Consider the following 16,451-nt stretch of genomic DNA (forward strand, 5'->3'; position numbering starts at 1 on the left):
TAATTGTCATTTGCAATTCAATTCTTATTGGAAAACACTTTGAGAGTTCCTAAAAATATGTGCTGCCTACAGACTTCATAAAATACAATTATTGCTTTGTGTTGAAGTGAATTTTGTTGATTTCGGCTCCTTCCAAAGACAAGTGTAATGCCTGGAACCAGCAGATGCTCAATAAATAATTATTTTAAAAGGAAAGAAAATTGAGTATTGACTATGTGTTATGTCTATGCAGAAAATAAAAAGAAAGAAATGCATTTACTTTAACAAAGAGTGCATATGTTGCTAAGGATATAGTTGCAAATGGAATTCTCTTCAACCAATATTGGCTGAAGAAGAAGAAAGAAAATAGCTAAGAAACCTCAATGTTGGTAGAAGCAAGAGGAAGCTGTAAGAAACTAAGGCCAGTTTAGGGCCTGCTGTTCCTTCTTTCATCACGAATAGGTGTCTATTCAGCACAATACTCATAGTACTCCTCTAGGTAGTACTTAATTGTGAAGTGCACATAAAGAGGTATAATACATGATATAATACACCGCAGTCACACAGGCCTTTTAAAGTCATAATATGATCATGTTATTCTCCTGCTTAAAGATACCCCATTGCCCATAGGATAAAGAGAAGAATCTTTAGTTTGCATGTTCATCCTAACTCACCAACCCCTTCTCAAGTTGTTCTCCTGCCCACTTTCTGCCTTTCAAACCTACTGGGCTCTGGGTCCTTTGAATGCTTCATTCTCCTTTCCACATACAGTACAGTTTTATGTACATGACATGATCACCCTCTCCTTTCACCTAGGTAATGCCTACTCACCCTTCCGAGGTCAAATGGAACCTCGCTTATGCAGGAAGTCCTCCCTAAATCTCCTAGACTGGTTCCAGCTGCTCTGCCATGACCTGTTATGCAAGTTCTGTGCCTCTTCATCCAAACAGTGATTAAGTACACAGGCAGATTACATGTTTAATGTTTGTCTCCCCTCTAGAATTCAAACTTGAGGAGAGCAAGCATGCTTTTCTTATCTCTGTTGAATTCGCAGGGCCTAAAAATTGCTTTGTACATTTTTGTTGAATGAACGAAAGAACAGATGCTGAATGCAGTTATCTGCTCATGCTCAAGCTTCTGTCGTGGGCTTCTTTTCTCAAAAAAGTCAGAGTTGTTTGGGATTCTGCCCCGAGTCCTTATTTTTCTCTTTAGTTAGCCTTCCAGTGAGATGCCAGGGCATTGTTCACCATCCTGATATTTATTTATTTATTTTTGAGATGGAGTCTCGCTCTGTTGCCCAGGCTGGAGGGCAGTGGCTCACTTGGCTCACTGCAGCCTTCACCTTCCAGGTTCAAGCAATTCTCATGACTCAGAGTAGCTGGGATTACAGGCGCCCACCACCATATCCACCTAACTTTTGTACGTTTAGTAGAGATGGGGTTTTGCTGTGTTGGCCAGGCTAGTCTTGAACTCCTGACCTCAAGCAATCTGCCTGCCTTGGCCTCCCAAAGTGCTGGGATTACGGGCATAAGCCACTGCGCCCGGCCTCCTCCTGATGTTTATGACTGCAGAATGTGTATCTCCTGCCAAGACTTCTCTCCACAATTTCCCACCCTCAGAACAACCGCCTCTCAGACACCCTCATGGTCTCACACACAAGTACCTACACTTCATTTTTGGTACAAGCCCCTTTGTAAAACTCTTATCTAGTTATCCCAGTAATTTCGTTGTTCACTTTCTTCCCAGGCTTTCAGAACAACTGGCAACTCTAGAATGCAACTTCTCCCTGTCACCGGTGAGGCTTTGCACAGCTGTATTGAAACACACGGAGAGGAGTTGCAGGAATGGTGAAATGCAGGATATTTTGTAGAAGAGTAGCATAAGGACAGTCTTTCAGGCAGCTTTATTTCACTTATTCTGGAATCTTAAGCATTACATTTCCATCAATGACTTGAATGATGAAATAGAGAGCCATATTCAGGAAGTTTGCAGAAAATATTTATAAGCTTTTAATTGAAGGACAATTCATGAATTGGAAAAATAACAAAAACATAAATGAAATGAGAGGAAAAGCAGAATACTGCAAAAAGGGGAGAAACTTAAGAAAGGAAAAAGAACATTTGCTCTAAGCAAATGTGGCTATCAAAGATTAAGAAAAGGAAAATGGGGTGTGATATGGTTTGGCTGTGTCCCCACCCAAATCTCATCCAGAACTGTAGTTCCTCTAATTCCCATGTGTCATGGGAGGCACCTGGTAGGAGGTAATTGATCATGGGGGTGGTTACCTTCATGCTGTTTTTGTGATAGCGAGTGAGTTCTCATGAGATCTGATGGTTTTATAAGGGGCTTTTCCCCACCTTTGCTCTGCACTTCTCCTTGCTGCTGCCATGTGAAGAAGGACATGTTTGCCTTGACTTCCACTGTGATTGTAAGTTTCTTGAGGCCTTTCCAGCCCTGCAGAACTGTTAGTCAATTAGAACTTTTTCCTTTATAAATTACCCCATCTTGGGTAAGTCTTTATTAGCAGTGTGAGAACAGACTAATACAGAGTCTTAGTGGAAAATGCCACAGCATCACACTTCCAAAGCTGATTTGCTTCTGGTTGCATAAACACAATGTAGGGAGGAAGGAAAAGGAGCTGATTGGTGCAATGAAAACATCCCTGATCCAGGAGCCTGAAGACGAAGATAAATTCAAGTCCTAGTTCTTCTGTACGTGAAACCTCAACAGAATAGGAGCCTATTCAATTTGGGAGAAAACAGAGATCATCTAATACAAACTTCTCACTAAAGACAAGAAATTTGAGCCCACAGAGAAGGAACTTCCAATGTCACACACCAGGAAGTTGTAGCGAGAGACCCTCTTTCTTCCAAACCTGGCTATGTCACAAACTTATAGGGAAAAACAAATGAGATTCTGTTTGTGAGCAATTCTTTCAGCATGCAATTGCAATGGAAGTATTGTTGAAAGGAGCAGCCACTGGTAATCCTCATTTATAAAGTAACACTGGTCAAATTAAAAATAGCTGTCAACACTAAAATATACAACTGGACCTATTCCACTTCTCAGGAGCCAAGAGAGCACCTAAAAGACAGCCAGAGAACTGAGGAGTAAGTGGTACAATAGAAAGCTAGGAGAAATAGTTAAGGACACTTATGTTTATTAGTGGATTTTTATTAAGCACTTATTAAGACACTGAATTAGGTGTTGGGGATCCAAAAATGACAGGCACAGCCCCATCTCAACAGAACATACAATCTAGAAAAAGCAGGCAAATGTGTAACAAATACATTCACTAATGCAAAAGAATGAAGACAGAATTGTGCTCTGTGTCACAGAATTATGTTCTGGGACCAATGGGGGCACCAAGGAAGAAAGGATAAAGGTTCCCGTGAGTGGTGATCTCATGAGAGTAATTAGTAAACCAGAAATGTGGCTCCTTTAGAGCAATGCCAGACCTAGTTACACTTGAAATTAGGAGAGAGGATGAGCTTTTGTTGTAGCATGAAAAGAGATGGGCAATAATGAGGAAAAATAGCTTTACAATGAAAGTTACTCCAAAGATTATTTGCTATAAATGGTGTAGAATCTTCTTCTCAGAGAAAGGATACACTGTCATCTGACTGGGGTGGCTTAACTATGTTCACTAAGGTTCTCAAGACTCCTAAACTGTTATTTTTACAAAAACACAATAACTTTAAAAATTGACTGTAAGCATGCCTGCTTAAGCACTCTAAAAGCAATTACTTGCTTATATAACAGTGACTCAAATGCTATGGTGTCTCCTAAAACCTGACTATTCTCCAAAGCTTTCTAGTTATAGATGGAAATTCTCATACTTAAAAACTTGTAACTTACAAGCCATCACAGGCGCAAAGCTATTTTCCAGAGCAAAAACCTATCAACACCGTCTGCTAACAAGACACGCAGTAACAATTATGCACCATCCTTTTAGTTCAAATATACTTTTGCCTCAGGCATTAGCCATTATTCTAGTGTGTACTTGCTATGTTTACACTTAGTTTTTAGGTACTTTATCAACATTTACTCCAGTGTCTCCAATAAATGCAAAAACAATAAAGCTGGTAAAAAAAAATACTAGATTGAAGAAGCAGACAATCACAAATGAAACAAAAGCAGAAATACGGCATTAGAAAAAATTTTAAGAAAATGATGTGTGCATAAGACATTTCTCTTTGGCTTATGGGAATAATTCAGTATGGCAAAGCAATGGGTCAAAACTGCTGCTCAAATCATCTTTAGCAAAAGATGAGAAAGAATAACTACCAAAATGAAAAAAAACAAAAAACAAACAAACAAAAAAAACAGAACAAAAAACCACAGTGAGCGTGGCAAAATTTAATGAAGAAGAAGCCTGGAAGATTATCCAAAGCTTCAGCATGATAAAAGTAGCCAGGCACTAGGGTGGCCAGGCACACTTGTAGGTGCCCAGGTCTTTTCAGATCTGCATAATGCAAAAGTCATTGGTGACATGTCCATCACAAGCAAAAGTCAGTGGTGACATGTCCATCACAAGCAAAAGTCAGTGGTGACATGTCCATCACAAGCAAAAGTCAGTGGTGACATGTCCAACACAGATGGGGCAGCTGTTCTTTGTTGGGAGACTCCATCCCATATAGGGGAACAAGACTTGTGAGTAGAACAAGGCTGCAATTCAGCTTCCATTTGTGACCTCAGTTGGGTGGCCAAGTTGCATCTACAAGTTGCTTGCTAGAAAACTCCTCAAAACACAAGTGGCACTCACCCTGAAGTGGGGATGCCTACCCAGAATATTTTCATTATAGTGAAAATTCATCCGGTCTGGAAACAGATGCCAAGTGGAACTTACATTATCAAGGAGGAAAAGGCTCTGATTGTAAAGCTCTTAGAAGAACAATTCACTGTCCTAATGGATGATAATGCACTGAGGAACCACAATCACAAGCCTCTTGTAGCCATAAGAACTTATGTGGGACAAATTGGTTTATTTACAACTTTTTAAGGTGTGGTTGGTGGTAGGCAAACATGTTCACCAACAATTCCTTCTACCACTGGTTGCATGCGCCATTTCCTTCCATTAAGAAATGAAGTTTATTTCCTTTCCCCTTGAACCTGGCCAGATCTTGTAACTTGCTTTACTTACTTTGATTTCTGCCCCTAAAAGAATGTAACAGAAACGATGCTCTGGAACTTCTGAGCCCAGGAGTTAAGATTGGCAGTTTCTGCTTTCTCCTTCTTGGAAGTCAGCTGCCATGTAAAAAGTCCAACTAATCTGAGATCAGTATGCTACAAAGAAGCTCAGACTACCAAAGGAAAGATCACATAGAGGAGAACCAAGGTACCCCAGCTATGCCCCCAGCTCATCAGCCACCTGAATGCAGTTGTTCCAATGATCCCAGGCAAGACCATCAGGAAAACTAACTAGTCAACTTACAAATTCATGAGATATAATACATTGCTTTACTTTTAAGCCACTAAGTTTTTTGGTTCTTTGTTTTGCAGAGCCTAATTAGATCATAAAAGTAGAGGAGCTTCTGTAATAACAGGTGTATGAGCCAAAAAACAGATACCTCCACAAGATTCCATGGAAACCACAATGAGTGGCAGGATGGCAATAATCCACACATGAAGAAACAAAGGCAAAAAGGAAAATTTTCTATAAGAACCTCTGAAAACAGAAGGGCTACATTGTCACTGCAGGAACAAGACCAATGACCACTGACTGATAAAGCCTGCTGGAAGAAGATTCTTACATGAGGCAGGAGGTTTGCATAGATCAGTGATTTTCAAACTATTTAGCAATGGAACTCCAATTGCAAAATTAATAAAATTATATTTTATTAGTAAATTATTTTTAAGTTTAAAGCCTTCCTTTTACTTCTTATAAAAGCCACTGATATGGTTTGGTTGTGTCCCCACTCAAGTCTCAACTTGAGTTGTATCTCCCAGAACTCCCATGTGTGTGGGAGGGACCCAGGGGCAGGTAACTGAATCATGGGGATCAGTCTTTCCTGTGCTGTTCTCGAGATAGTGAGTACGTCTCATGAGATCTGATGGGTTTATCAGGGGTTTCTGCTTTTGCTTCTTCCTCATTTTTCTCTTGCCACCACCATGTAAGAAGTGCCTTTCTCCTCCTGCCATGATTCTGAGGCACTCCCCCACCCAGCCACGTAGAACTGTAAGTCCAATTAAGCATCTTTTTCTTCCCAGTCTCAGGTGTGTCTTTGTCAGCAGTGTGAAAATGGACTGATACAGCCACCATCCATGAGATCAGTAAATGCATTTCAATGCAAACAAACCAAGTTTAATGGCAGCTATATTCCTTTTTTTTTTTTTTTTTTGAAACCAGTGCTAGCTCTGTTGCCCAGGCTGGAGTGCAGTGGCACGATCTTGGCAACCCCCGCCTCCTGAGTTCAAGTGATTCTCCTGCTTCAGCCTCCCGAGTAGCTGAGATTACAGGTGCATGCCACCATGCTCTGCTATCTTTTGTATTTTTAGTAGAGACAGGGTTTTGCTATGTCGGCCAGGCTGGTTTTAAACTCCTGACCGCAAGTGATCTGCCCACCTCGGCCTCCCAAAGTGCTGGGATTACAGGCGTGAGCCACCATGCCCGGCCTATGGCAGCTATATTCTTATTCCCACTATCCATTTCATGTCCATATGTTGTTTTGGATGTACTGAATAGAGGAAATTCACATTAACCCAGAAGTAGGCTGAGGGGAACTCCAGTTCAAGGGCATGTCCCTCAGGCAAAGCAAAACACCCAAGACATGATGGGTGCCCAGTGAATACTTCCTCAATGTGCAAAAGAGAAGTAGGTTGCAGGAAGGGAGTTCCTGATCAGGTGCCTGTTTCCAAAAGTGGCCACTTGTGTGGCAGCTGGCGGTGATGAAGAGCCCTTTGGCTGGAACTGGTCCCAATCTGAGCCCCTCCACTTGCTGCTTAGTTCTGGAGCCACTTAAGATAATCTGTGCCGCCTTTATCCACTCAAGGCATAAGGAGCTCTCAGCCTCTTTTCCTTCCTTTTTTGCCAGGGAGGATGCCCTTTTTGGCACAGGCACAAGATCAGCACTGTCTCCTTCTGCAGTTAGCCTGTTTCTTTCTCATTCCTCTGCCTGCTTTCACACAACCAGTACAGCTATTTTGTTATCTTTGCCATTTTATTTCCAAAGTTGCAGCTTATGTTGGGTGAACCTTCCCAAAGGAGATAATTTCACTAATGTCCATTTCATTCATTTTAAATTCATTCATTTAAAATTCAGTTTCATTAATTTCCATTGTGGAAGCTTAGGTGATGAACAAAAATCAATGGACTTACTTTATAGCCTCATGGGTTAGTGGTCTCTGAATAGTGATTTTGTTTGATTCACCTCAGCTGATGATAGGAATTCCAAGCAGCAAACGATCACTGAGTACCTGTTTTGCGGAAGGAAGGCATTGGTGTACACAAATGGAGGCTGTGGATTTCATACGTCGTACTTGGTTTCAGACTTTAAGTACCTGCTTTGTGGAAGGAAGGCATTGGTGTATACAAATGGAGGCTGTGGATTTCATATGTCGTACTTGGTTTCAGACTTTAAGTACCTGCTTTGTGGAAGGAAGGCATTGGTGTACACAAATGGAGGCTGCGGACTTCATATGTTGTACTTGGTTTCAGACTTTAAGTACCTGCTTTGTGGAAGGAAGGCATTGGTGTACACAAATGGAGGCTGTGGACTTCATATGTCGTACCTGGTTTCAGACTTTACTGAAACAAGTATGGACACTAAATTGCTGTGGACTCCCTGTATCTGACTGGATATTAGCTTCTTAGGGTATTTTTACAAGGACCATTCTATCCACATCAGCACATGTAGTGCCCTGTGATGCAAAATGACTCCATTGATGGAAATGCCTTTCTCCTCTTTCCCTGCCTTTTGCCAAGGCTAAGGGAGCTGAAGGAGACATTAGGTAAAGGGACTGAAGAAAATGTAACAGACAGCAACTCTAAACAGAATGACCTCTAGGAGATTTGCTAAGAGGAGGTCCTTCTGGGCTGAGTCAAAGTTTCCATTATTTTGGAGATTTTCTGGAATCTTCTGCTTTGTCTGTCATTCTGCCATCCCTCAGGGTCCATAGCAGGGTACACATTACCTTTTCAAAAGCCACTTATCACTTTGCATGGCCACTGTGAATGTACATGTCTCTCACACATATTGTGAACTCCTTGAGGGAAGGAACTCTGCCCTGGACTTGTTTGTAACCCCTGTCCCTAGCTTAGTAGATATAAGAGGCCTTGCTTAAATAGTATGTTAATAAAGAGCCCTGTGTCCACTACAGTTAAAAGACAAAGCAGGGAGCAGTTACAGTCTTGTGGGAAAGGGGGGAAAATGTGGGAAGATGGTAAAATCTGTTCCCTGATTCTTCTGGTGCCTGCTGGTACCTTCTCTAGGCTGATAAACAAGTACCATCTCCGGTAAGGAAGGGTTGCTGTCCTGCTGTCAGGCACACAGACGCTGTGGCACACTGCTGCCCTGAGCTTTCCATCTTTTTAACTTAATAATCCTCAACATTTTGGAGAGAAATCTTTTGATTTTCTTCAAGGTGTACATGGAAATTTTACCAAGATAGATCATATTCTGGGCCATCAATTATATTTCAATGAATATGAAAAGATTAAAATCCTACAAAGAATGGTCTCTGATCACAATGGAAATAAATTAGATATAAATAAGAAAAAGATATTTAGAAAATCCCCAGGCATTTGGAAACTAAGTAATACAATTAAAATATCCCAAAAAGATATGGTAAATATTTGAAAAATAAAATTTATGAGATGCAATTAAAACAGTGTTTAGCGGAAATTTTATAGCACCAAACACCTACCTTAGAAAAGAAGAAACATCTTATTCAGTATCTTCAGCCTCCATTTGAAGAAAGAAGTAAAAGAGCAAAGTAAACCCAAAGTAAGCAGAAGAAAGGAAATAATAAAGAATAGAAATCAATGAGATAGAAAACAATAAAACAATGAGGAAAAATCAATAAAACCAAAAGCTGTTTTGTTAAGGAGAAAAATTAAAATGAGAATCTGTGGCCAGTCTTATCAGGAAATAAGAGAAAAGACACAAATTACTAATATCAAGAATAAGAGAGGTAACATCACTATGGATTCTATACATCCTAAAGGGATAATAAAAGAATGTTCTGGCTGGGCATGGTGGCTCATGCCTGTAATCCCAGGACTTTGGGAGTCTGAGGTGGGCGGATCACTTGAGCTCAGGAGTTCAAGACCAGCCTGGCCAATATGGTGAAATCCTGTCTCTACTAAAAATACAAAAATTAGCTGGTGGTGTGTGTCTGTGGTCCCAGCTACTCAGGAGACTGAGGTGGGAGAATCACTTGAACCCAGGAGAGAGAGGTTGCAGTGAGCCGAGATCATGCCACTGCACTCCAGCCTGGAAGACAGAGCAAGATTCTGTATCAAAAAAAAAAGAAAAGAAAAAAAAAAGAATGTTCTAAAAACTTCATGCTTTCAGGCTAACAAACATTCAACAACTTAAATGTACACATTTCTTGAAAGACACAAATGAGCAAAGTTCACTCACAAAATACATAATATGAATAGCTCTCTATTAAAGACATTGAAGTTGCAATTAAAATCCTTCCTCAAAAAACAAAAAACAAAAAACTTCAGGTCTACATGGCTTCACTGGTGAATTTTACCAAATGTTTAAGAAGTAGTGACACCAGTTGTACACAAACTCTCCCAGAAAAGGAAAGAGATAGAACTCTTCCTTAACTCATCCAATGAGGCCAGCATTACCCTCCTACCAGACAACAACATGACTAGAAAAGGAAACTACCAACCAATGGCCCTCATAAATATAGATGCAAAAATTCTTATCAAAACTTTATTAAACTGAATCCAATAATATATAAAAAGGATAACAGATCATGACCCAATGAGTTTCCCCTCCCAGGAATGCAAAGTTAGTTTAACATTTTAAAACTGATCAATGTAAGTAGATATATCAACAATTTAAAAAGTAAGAATCATACTATCATCTCAATTGATGCAATAAGAGCATTTCACAAATCCAACACCTATTCCTGATAAAAACTCTCAACAAACTTGGAATAGAAGGGCACTTCATCCACCAGATAAAGAATTTACCTTTATCAGACAAGAAAAACCTAGACTCACCCCTACTTAATGGCGAAAGACTGAATGCTTTGTCCCTGAGAATAGGAACAAGACAAAGCTTTATGTTATTACTTCTCTTCATCATTGTCCTGAAGGTTCTAATCAGTATGATAAGGAAAAATAAATAAATGTAATAAAAGACATTCAGATTTGAAAGGAAAAAATAAACTCTCAATTCACTAATGACATTTTGTTAAAAATGCGGTAAAAATCTACAAAAAAACTATTAGAACTACTATGTGCATTTAGCAAGGTTGCAAGATATAAGGTCACTATACAAAAATCAGCTACAATTCTATGTACTAGCAACAACTGGAGATTGAAATTCTAAAAAGCCACTTACAATAGTGACAAAAATGTCAAATACTTTGGGATTCATCTGTCAGAAGATGTACTGGACGAGTAAACTGAAAATGTCAAAATATTCCTGAGAGAAATTAAAGGTCTAAATAAATGGAGATATATACTTTGTTGGTAGATCAAAAGACTCAATAGTATTATAATGTCAATTCTCTCAAAAAAAAATTTTTTTTTTTGAGACAGAGTCTCTCTCTGTCACTCCAGGCTGGAGCGATCTCAGTTCACTGCAATCTCCATCTCCTAGGTTCAAGAAATTCTCCTGCCTCAGCCTCCTGAGTAGCTGGGATTACAGGTGCCCACCGCCATGCCCAGCTAATTTTTGTATTTTTAGTAGAGACAGTTTCACCGTGTTGGCCAGGCTGGTATCGAACTCCTTACTTTAAGTGATCCACACACCTCAGCCTCCCAAAGTGCTGGGATTACAGGCCTGAGCTACCGTGCCTGGCCAATTCTCTCAAAACTGATCTAAAGAGTCAATGCAGTCTGCAGAAATTTTTGTTAAAATGTACTAGTAAATGTATGTAATAATTTACATACTTTATAAGGAAATATAAGTTATCTTAAAAAGCCAACACCTTTGAAAAATAACATAGTTGGAAGACTTACATTACCTGACTTCAAGGGGAATGTTAAAGCTAGAGTAGTCAAAACAGTGCAGTATTGGCATAAAAATAGACAGATCAATGGAAAAGAACAGAGTCCAGAAATAGGCCCCCACACATACAGTCATTTGTTTTTTCACAAAGCTGCAAAGGCTATTTAGTGGAGAAAGGATAGTCTTTTTAATAAATGGTGTTGGAAAAATTACATATTTTTATTTTTTAAAAAACCTCATTTCATACATCACAATATACACAAATATTAACTCAAAGTGAATAAGGCCTATTTGTAATGTCATGTAAATGTAAAACAAAAACTATAAAATTCCTAGAAGGAAACATGCAAGAAAATTTTTGTGACCCTGGGTTAGGCAAAGATTTCTTAGATATACAACCCACAGGTGAAAAGCTGATAAATTGTGCATCATCAGAAATACCTTCTGGTCTTTGAAGAATGGTGTTAAGATAATGAAAATTATACAAAGAAGCTCAAAAACATAGCATTCAGATTATATAAAGAACCTCAAAAACACATTATTAGAAAACAAATAATGCACTTTAAAAATGGGCCCAAGATTTGAATGGACACTTTACCAAAGATGCTACACAAATGGCAGATGAGCAAGTGAGCTGATTCTCAGCATAATTAGTCATTTGGGAAGTGAAAATTAAGGTGATTTCAGACCACATACTTATTAGAATGTTTAAAATTTAAAAGTCTGAACCTACCAAGGACAGGCTATATCCATAAAGTAAGGATAGGGAGGAACTGGGACTCTCATCCACTGCCAGTGAGAAGGTAAAATGGTACAACCAATTTGGAAAACAGTTTAACAGGTTCTTCAAAAATTGAATATCTTTCTCCCATATGACCCAATCACTCAATTTCTTGTTATTTAGCAACCAAAAAAAAAAAAAAAAAAAAAAATGAAAGCATATGTTCATACAAAGACTTATATACAAATGTTTCTTGCAGTTTTATATATCATAAGTAAACTGGAAACAAGCCAAATGTTTATCACCAAGTAAATGAATAAGCAACTTGTGGTGTATTCATGTAATGGAATACTAGTAAGAAAAAATATGAAACAAACTACTGGTGCATGCAACAACATGAATTAATCCCAAAATAACTAGGCTGAGTGAAAGAAGTTAAGCAAAAAACAAAGAATACTTAGTGTATGATCACATTTACATAAAATGCTAGGAATTGCAAACCAATCTCAAGTGACAGAAAGCAGATCAGTCAGCAATTGCCTGGCTTAGGCAGTGGGGCAGGAGGAAGGGCGTGAGAAAACATTTGGTGGGGGTGGATGTGTTCAGTCTTGACTGTGGTCATAGTTTTATGAGTGTTATCCAGAAGTCAAAACTTATTAAATCTTGCAATTTAAACATGTATAACTTTTGCATATGAATGAAAGGAGTTTTATCTATACCTGCTAATATGGAAAAATTTCCAAAATATGTTTTATATAGAAAAAGAGAGAAGGCTTATAGCAGTATTTATGGCATACCACATTAGTTGTTTGGCATTTTTTTAGAGACATCCATATGTAGTCTGGACATCGAATGAAATTTCTGAGAGGATTCACAAGAAACTGTCAATAGCAGTTCTCTGTAGGTAAAGGGAACTGAGGTTTTATGGGGGTTTAGAAGGAAAATAATCTTGTTTTTCATTTTGCACAGTTCTATACTTTTTGAAGGTTTTACATGATTTACATATTACTTTTATAAAAATGATTCTCCAAAAAAGGGATCTGGAAAGACTTGGGCAAAAAAGAAACATTGTAAGAGTAACTTCTGCCCAAAGCAAATGGTACTGGGGCTAGTGCTCAGTGTCTATGTAGGTATCTGTAAAGCTTGACAGTTGTATGTCTTCTGGAATTTAACTTTGTGTTTTACTAAATCACACATACAAAAGCTTGAACATCGGTGAAAACTGCTGCACTGCTGCATATATTAGGGTGGAGACACATAGGTGTTTCAGAGAGCTTCCTCCCTTCCCATCTCTCTTCTGCTGTATCTTTTCCTTGTAGAGATCTCATGGTGGTCAGACTTCTTACAGGATAGATGAAGGGTCTTAGCATGAGTATCCTAAGAGAGATGGCAAAGGTTTCATTTCCTACCTTCCTGATGAATCACACAGCTTCACTTCTGCCACGCTCTGAAGGGCTGCCCGGGTTTGAGTGGAAGGTGCATGTTCCCCATTTCTTGATGGAATGTCCAGGGGTTCATGGACACGTTTTCAAACCCTCACAGAGACCTTTTTTTCTAAAGATAGTGCATGCGTGTGCCCTTTCCCACTTCCTCATCTTTTCCTCCAGCCCGCTGCCTGGAATGTGGCTTTTCCCAGGCTGGACCATGAGGCTGCCTCCAGGCCCTGCCCAGGAACAAGACGGAAGGGCTCTGGGTCATGTTGGAACATCGCAGCAGCCCCTCCACACCTACTTAAGCTCTGGCTGCTAGCTTGTTTGAGAAAATGTAATTTTGAGTTTTCCATCACTCAAAGCCAAACCTAATCCATACTGATGAGCAAAGTCAGCAGGAGTCGACAGTGAAGGCCCTAAAAGGATTGGTCAGCAAGAGTAATCCAATGAGAACACAGGAAAAATAGCATTCCACCAGCCTACCACTCTTGAAAATGTGGGGTTATTTTATTGACCTTGCAGGGAGAAATCCAATGTTGACTTGTGATGGGTAAAGTCCTCAAGCATTGGGCTACCTTTGTTGGATTTGAATTGCTGTGAGTCTAATGCATGTCTGGGGGTGATGTGTGTGTCTTGAGGGCAGTGAAGCTGGGAGCCTGGGACGCATATTTATCTGGCTTATCTCATTAGATTCTTTGATCAAAACTCACAAATTCTGAAATCAGAGCACTTCCATCACCTCTTAACCCAAAGCAGCGTTTCAAATCATAAATGAGATTTGGGGGCAGATTCCAAGGGCTGCTTAAGGTAGGCAATTATTCAAGTGGGGGAATTATATGATGAGTAGTTATATATAATTTATATATGAGTAACACAAGTTCAACCCACTCCCACTAGGATTAATATTTTTCTGTGTAAAATATTCATGCAGTTGCTTTTTTGAGAAAAAAACTTAACAAAATGGCTCTGAAATTATTTTGTGAATTGCCTATTATTTGCCCATTGGTCAACTGGAGTTTTCCTCTGTGTGATATCTATTTGTTTCTTTCTAAATCAAGGGTTCTAGCAGAATTAATTTTGGTGCATCAAATGTCAGTCTTAGAAAATCATAAATGTTCCATGTTGGGTATTGCCAAATGTTGGGCATTGTGGTTGTATGGGAATAATCTTTTGGTTGATAATTGCTAGAGACTTATGGTTTACTGACCTGCTGGGTACCTGCAGATTTATTGACTTAGTGCTAATTAAATTGTTGTCTGCTGTTTTTGAGATTCTGCCATAGAATCATGCCTGTCATTAGCACAGACTTTGTGCAGGAGGCTTGAATTGGATTGACACGGACATTTTTGCTAAGTGCTTCCCTGGAGTGGGGCAGAGGTGAGGAGAGAGGAGAGTAGGATGGCTTCACAGAGGTTAAAGATGTACATACAAAAACTTCAACTTGGGCACTTGTTTTAGTTTCTTGGGGTTTTGTTTGTTTGTTTGTTGAGTTTGGTTTTTGGTTTTCTTAGATTTTGAAGCTGTATGTCTAAGCTTGCTGCATTTCCCTCCAGAATTATCTCTTTGAATAGGAGCTTTGTTTGACAGTCATTCTGATTTCTTTCAGCATATAACATTTAGGAAAAATTTAAGTATATATTGTGCTGCATGCTGCTGGGTTGTGAATAGATAAGTCATTTGGGATAACTTTACCAAAAAAAAAAAGTATATGTTTTTCCATTTAGGATATAACTGAAGAAATTATAGGAGTGGAGCTAATCAGCATCTGTGGTCACATCAAGTCTATAAAGTCCCTTTGCATCTGGTTTTTAGGATTAGAGCTGATCAAGAAGCCAAGCTGGGACTTGCAGTCAACTGCTTTGCTCTGCTGGCCACTAAGGGTGTGGCCTTTTCGCGGGTGACTGAGTGTTCCTCAGTTCCTCAGTTTCCTCCTCTGGAACATCGTGATAGTAATCATACTATCCTATAGGATTGTTGTGAAGATTAAAAGACCACATATGCAAAGCCTTTAGAATAACAAGTAAACGTTGGTTGGTATTGGTATTAATCCATTCTTGCATTGCTACAAAGAAATACCTGAGGCTGGGTAATTTATAAAGAAAAGAGATTTAATTTGCTTGTGGTTCTGCAGGCTGTACAGGAAGCATGGCTCAGGAAGCCTCAGGAAACTTACAATCATGGTGGAGGGCAAAGGAGCAGCAGGTTCATCTTACATGGCCAGAGCAGGAGGAAGAGGGTGAGGAGGGAGGTGCTACACACTTTTAAACAACCAGATCTCATGAGAGTTCGCTCACTTCCATGAGAACAGTACCAAGGGGAGTGGTGCTAAACCATTCATGAGCAATCCTCCCCCATGATCCAATCACCTCCCACCAGGTCCCACCTCCAACACTGGGGATTACCATTCAACATGAGATTTGATGGGGACACAGATCCAAACCTTATCAGTACTGTTCATTTTAATTTTTATCATCATCATTAATTGTGTAATAAAACTCACATTTATACTGACTTTTTACAGTTTGCAAAGTTTCACAGCTGACATCTCATTTGACCTCAATTGTCTGTAATGAAATTGTGTACTAATTTTGCCATTCTGTTTTAGAGATGAGGAAACTGACGTTAGAAAGGTTAAAAATCTTTCTCAAATGACTACTAAGTGATCAAAGCTGAAACTCATAATGAGCTCTGCTGAATCCAATCTTAACTCTCTATTTACTGCTTCACCCTGCTTTTCCATAGTATCGTCAAATTTAGAACCAGAGGAAATCTCAGAAAACATTTAATTTGCGCCTTTCATTATATGGATGGAAAAAATGAGGCTCAGAAATAATGAAGACTTGCCTAAAATCACATATCTTGGAGCAGACCCAGAATTCTTGATTACTATCTAAAAGCCCTTTTTCCACTACCATATATCAGATAGTAAAAATTCCAGTAAGGCATTGAGGAAGTGGTGATAACATTCCCACACAAAGAATAAGGTTTCCTTTTAGTAACTTGAGATTCTTAATGTCTTTGCTTTTCTGCAAGCCAACTGTTATAAAATTGCTTTAAAAGCCAAATAACATCCTTTCCATCAATGAGTTATTGTTGTACATAGAGGATCCCTTTAATTTCCCTTTTGTAGCAAAGACTTCAGTTTCATCTAGTAATTTCTCTCTGTCTCATGGAAAACAGAGA

This window comes from Macaca mulatta, chromosome 8, assembly GCF_049350105.2.
Source record: "Macaca mulatta isolate MMU2019108-1 chromosome 8, T2T-MMU8v2.0, whole genome shotgun sequence".
Lineage (NCBI taxonomy): Eukaryota > Metazoa > Chordata > Mammalia > Primates > Cercopithecidae > Macaca > Macaca mulatta.